The following is a 5,000-nucleotide window of genomic DNA, read 5'->3' on the forward strand; positions in this document are numbered from 1 at the left end:
TTCCGATTACGGGGCCTCGGATGAGTCCCGTATCGTTATTTTTCGTCACTACCTCCCCGTGCCGGGAGTGGGTAATTTGCGCGCCTGCTGCCTTCCTTGGATGTGGTAGCCGTTTCTCAGGCTCCCTCTCCGGAATCGAACCCTGATTCCCCGTTACCCGTTACAACCATGGTAGGCGCAGAACCTACCATCGACAGTTGATAAGGCAGACATTTGAAAGATGCGTCGCCGGTACGAGGACCGTGCGATCAGCCCAAAGTTATTCAGAGTCACCAAGGCAAACGGACCAGACAAGCCAATCCGATTGGTTTTGATCTAATAAAAGCGTCCCTTCCATCTCTGGTCGGGACTCTGTTTGCATGTATTAGCTCTAGAATTACCACAGTTATCCAAGTAACGTGGGTACGATCTAAGGAACCATAACTGATTTAATGAGCCATTCGCGGTTTCACCTTAATGCGGCTTGTACTGAGACATGCATGGCTTAATCTTTGAGACAAGCATATGACTACTGGCAGGATCAACCAGGGAGCTGCGTCAACTAGAGCTGAGCAGCCGGCCGCCCGGGAGTGTGTCCCGGGGGCCCGCGCGAACACGCAAGCGTCCGCTCAATTATTCTGCAAACAGGAGGAGGCCGAGCTCCCCTGCACGATACACCTCGAAACCCTCTCAGGTCCCGGCGGCGCGCAGCGCCGTCCTAGGTACTTGGTCGGTTTCGAGAGAGGCGCAATCGCCCGGAGTTAGGCGAGTAGACGGTTTTAGTGCGAACACCCTTGCTCCCAACTGAGCTTGCCGCTGCCGACAGAGGCCCGGGAGCGTGCTGTCGTGGCATTGCCGGCGGGAGACAACACGCGCCACCTATGGTGACCGGCAGCTCCAACGCCAGCGCCACACAAGGGCAAAGCCCCACTTGGGTGCAGAAGCGAACTCTCCCAGCACAGCGCACGCGCCAACACGTCCGCACAACTGCGATACAAACCACCTGCGAGAACCGCTGGGGCGACCGAGCAGCAGACGGCGTCGCGGCGCCGAGTGCCAGGCGGCGGCGCATCCTCAACGCACACAGTCCTCAATCAGACCAGCACACTGCAGATGTCCACCGCGCTTCGCACCGGGCTCGGCTGAACCAACTTTGGCCGCCAGGCGCCGCGTGCAGGGTGCGCCGCAGCGTAGCTGCACCGCCTGCCGGGCCCGTCGGCTGGCGCTCCTGCCACTCGGCGCCCCCCACCAGCCGCCTGTTGCGCGTGCGCCCACGCAGCGCGCGGCCAACACGCCGGGCGGCCCCCCTTCACCGGCCGGGAACAGTCCCACCAAGCCACCGCCGCGTATCGCTTCATACCCACATGGACCTAGTCACGTGTGTGGATGTGGCGGGTACCGCTGAAACAACCGGTTAATAGCTGTACCGATCGTCGCCATCACAGATTCACCTCCAGCGTGAACAACCGCTCAACAACGGATTTCCAGTTCATTTGCGTATCTTGGGCAGTAAACGTAGATGTCCACCTACATTTGCGAATTCAACAATTCTTGCATGCCAGGATGTCATGTGTCACGACACGCTACATCAGACCACATACACACTGCGACATGTGCAGAAGAGAACACGTGGAAGGTGGCCCGCGCACGTATGCGATGTCCCTTCCGCGATCCACTGTCAACCGGCATCTGCGGCATGTCCCAGATATGGAACGCGGTCCACCAGGGTAGCACTTTGTGTGAGGCAATACGACAAAGTCGGAATACACGCGTCACTACATCAGACGGCTCACGCTGACCTGACCTGACCTGACCTGACCTGACCTGACTCACCGCACCACCACCCCCAGCGACCCAGGGTGACATACAATGCGTTCGTACGTTCCTCCCACACGCCTCTACGGCGTACCACAGTGCAACCTAGCTGTTATTGGGAGACGAGACAAGTAGCATCGAGCACAACATATGGAAATTGAGATTCGACACCGTTGGGCACAGCCAGCGTACGGTCACACGTATCACACTACTTCACTCTGTACGTAACGACCGATGATCGGTACAGCGTGTGGGTTACGCGTACGACATCAGCGGACAATGGACACAGACCATACCACGACGTACACTGAGGGCGTCGACATCTGAATGCAACTGAACAGCTGCGAGGCTCATTTAACACTCAAACGCCAGACCGACCAGCTTGAGAGGACAGAGACACAAAGAGGGGGACAGAGGGGGGGGGGGGGCGGCGATATAGTCCTATTGCAGTACAATTGACAGTGGATAGCGGGAATATGTGGAAAGTAAGCAACACTCGCAAGACATCTACATGAGGATAACAACGACACCAGAGATTCCGAGCAGTGAACTATGTTAGGCAAAGGGACAACGTGGGTTAGGTTAAGGGACAACGTGGGTTAGGTTAAGGGACAACGTGGGTTAGGTTAAGGGACAACGTGGGTTAGGTTAAGGGACAACGTGGGTTAGGTTAAGGGACAACGTGGGTTAGGTTAAGGGACAACGTGGGTTAGGTTAAGGGACAACGTGGGTTAGGTTAAGGGACAACGTGGGTTAGGTTAAGGGACAACGTGGGTTAGGTTAAGGGACAACGTGGGTTAGGTTAAGGGACAACGTGGGTTAGGTTAAGGGACAACGTGGGTTAGGTTAAGGGACAACGTGGGTTAGGTTAAGGGACAAATTGAGTTAGGTTAAGGGACAACGTGGGTTAGGTTAAGGGACAAATTGAGTTAGGTTAAGGGACAAATTGAGTTAGGTTAAGGGACAAATTGAGTTAGGTTAAGGGACAAATTGAGTTAGGTTAAGGGACAACGTGGGTTAGGTTAAGGGACAAATTGAGTTAGGTTAAGGGACAAATTGAGTTAGGTTAAGGGACAAATTGAGTTAGGTTAAGGGACAAATTGAGTTAGGTTAAGGGACAAATTGAGTTAGGTTAAGGGACAAATTGAGTTAGGTTAAGGGACAAATTGAGTTAGGTTAAGGGACAACTTGAGTTAGGTTAAGGGACAACTTGAGTTAGGTTAAGGGACAACTTGAGTTAGGTTAAGGGACAACTTGAGTTAGGTTAAGGGACAACTTGAGTTAGGTTAAGGGACAACTTGAGTTAGGTTAAGGGACAACTTGAGTTAGGTTAAGGGACAACTTGAGTTAGGTTAAGGGACAACTTGAGTTAGGTTAAGGGACAACTTGAGTTAGGTTAAGGGACAACTTGAGTTAGGTTAAGGGACAACTTGAGTTAGGTTAAGGGACAACTTGAGTTAGGTTAAGGGTCAACTTGAGTTAGGTTAAGGGACAACTTGAGTTAGGTTAAGGGACAACTTGAGTTAGGTTAAGGGACAACTTGAGTTAGGTTAAGGGACAACTTGAGTTAGGTTAAGGGACAACTTGAGTTAGGTTAAGGGATAATGTGGTACAACCAGAGTTAGGTTAAGCGATAATGTGGTACAGCCACAGTTAGGTTAAGCGATAATGTGGTAAAGCCACAGTTAGGTTAAGCGATAATGTGGTACAGCCACAGTTAGGTTAAGCGATAATGTGGTACAGCCACAGTTAGGTTAAGCGATAATGTGGTACAGCCACAGTTAGGTTAAGCGATAATGTGGTACAGCCACAGTTAGGTTAAGCGATAATGTGGTACAGCCACAGTTAGGTTAAGCGATAATGTGGTACAGCCACAGTTAGGTTAAGCGATAATGTGGTACAGCCACAGTTAGGTTAAGCGATAATGTGGTACAGCCACAGTTAGGTTAAGCGATAATGTGGTACAGCCACAGTTAGGTTAAGCGATAATGTGGTACAGCCACAGTTAGGTTAAGCGATAATGTGGTACAGCCACAGTTAGGTTAAGCGATAATGTGGTACAGCCACAGTTAGGTTAAGCGATAATGTGGTACAGCCACAGTTAGGTTAAGCGATAATGTGGTACAGCCACAGTTAGGTTAAGCGATAAAGTTGGTTACATTTGGTATTGTGTGGGAAGGGGGCAGAGAGAGGGGGGGGGGTGGATAGTGGTGGCAGTACGCGGATGCCTGAGTCACCGTCAGATACGTCACGTCGGTTCGATGCTTGTAGCAAGAGGCTGGCGGGTCTGTGTCTCTCACTTCTGCAATTTTTCATGTGGTATAACACGAGGGCGGGGGGTGATATTTGGTGCCCCTCTGTGTAGGATGTGTGTTGGTTTATCTGAGCAATGGTAGTTGTCGGAGGAGTGGGGTATTGTGCTTTTATAGGTGGACCTACTGCTCTGGTTATCATAGTGTCGACGGTGCAATGTCGCAGAGAGGATGCACTCGACATTGTCGCATTCCAGATGTTTACGTATTGTGTGTCTCCGTTGCAGGCCGAGAGTGGTGCATGTTCGAGTGTCTGGCTGACGTGCGATTCACGTTGTGTGCCCAGTCTTACAGCACGTATAGGGACATTCGCATAAATCATCTATATGTGGCCTTGCATCATTTACTAAGCAGTGCCGTGAGACGACCGAACTATTAGGAAAGTACTGATGTACCGCATAATGTTTACCTTCCACCACACAGCGAGTATCGACTCTGCCCAGCGTTGCCACCGCAGGCAGCGGTCACCGTCACCATTATGCGGCGGAACGGAACATCTATATCCTCAGAGGAGCACTCTTTGCCGCCGGGCGTCAGGTCTCGCGGCCTGCCGGCCAGCGCCCACGACGAACTTACTGCATGTATAGGGACAGCGGGAATTTGGCATACTTGATATAACTCTTCATGAGACGCAAGATATAGGGGTGGATTGCAACTTACGACTGCGAGAAAAGTCCGCCGTTCATCCGCCGGAGTTGCGATTTCGGCGGGGCACGTACGGTCGCGGGTGGAGCACTTGGTGCGGCGTACGCACCCGGGTTGCGGCTCCTGCGCTGGAGGGGGGTGCAGGTTTTGTGTGGGTGGGCTCGGCAAATGAGCACTGTGGGCCCCATACATGGCCTAGTCCGCGTGGCCTCCCCCAGGTGGCGGTACCGTCGTTGCACCACGTCATGT

At 52.5% G+C, this 5,000-nt stretch overlaps 1 non-coding gene across 1 annotated transcript in view; it reads right to left on the minus strand.

Moving 5' to 3' along the window:
* The window catches only part of LOC126305318 (small subunit ribosomal RNA), a 1,893-nt gene extending 1,362 nt beyond the window's left edge, over positions 1-531 (minus strand). Inside the window, exon 1 of the ribosomal RNA XR_007553385.1 lies at positions 1-531. This exon is cut by the window's left edge and continues 1,362 nt beyond it. This is a non-coding gene — a ribosomal RNA (small subunit ribosomal RNA).
* Between the last annotated feature and the right edge of the window lie 4,469 nt (positions 532-5,000).

Source organism: Schistocerca gregaria, unplaced genomic scaffold (assembly GCF_023897955.1).
Source record: "Schistocerca gregaria isolate iqSchGreg1 unplaced genomic scaffold, iqSchGreg1.2 ptg000310l, whole genome shotgun sequence".
Lineage (NCBI taxonomy): Eukaryota > Metazoa > Arthropoda > Insecta > Orthoptera > Acrididae > Schistocerca > Schistocerca gregaria.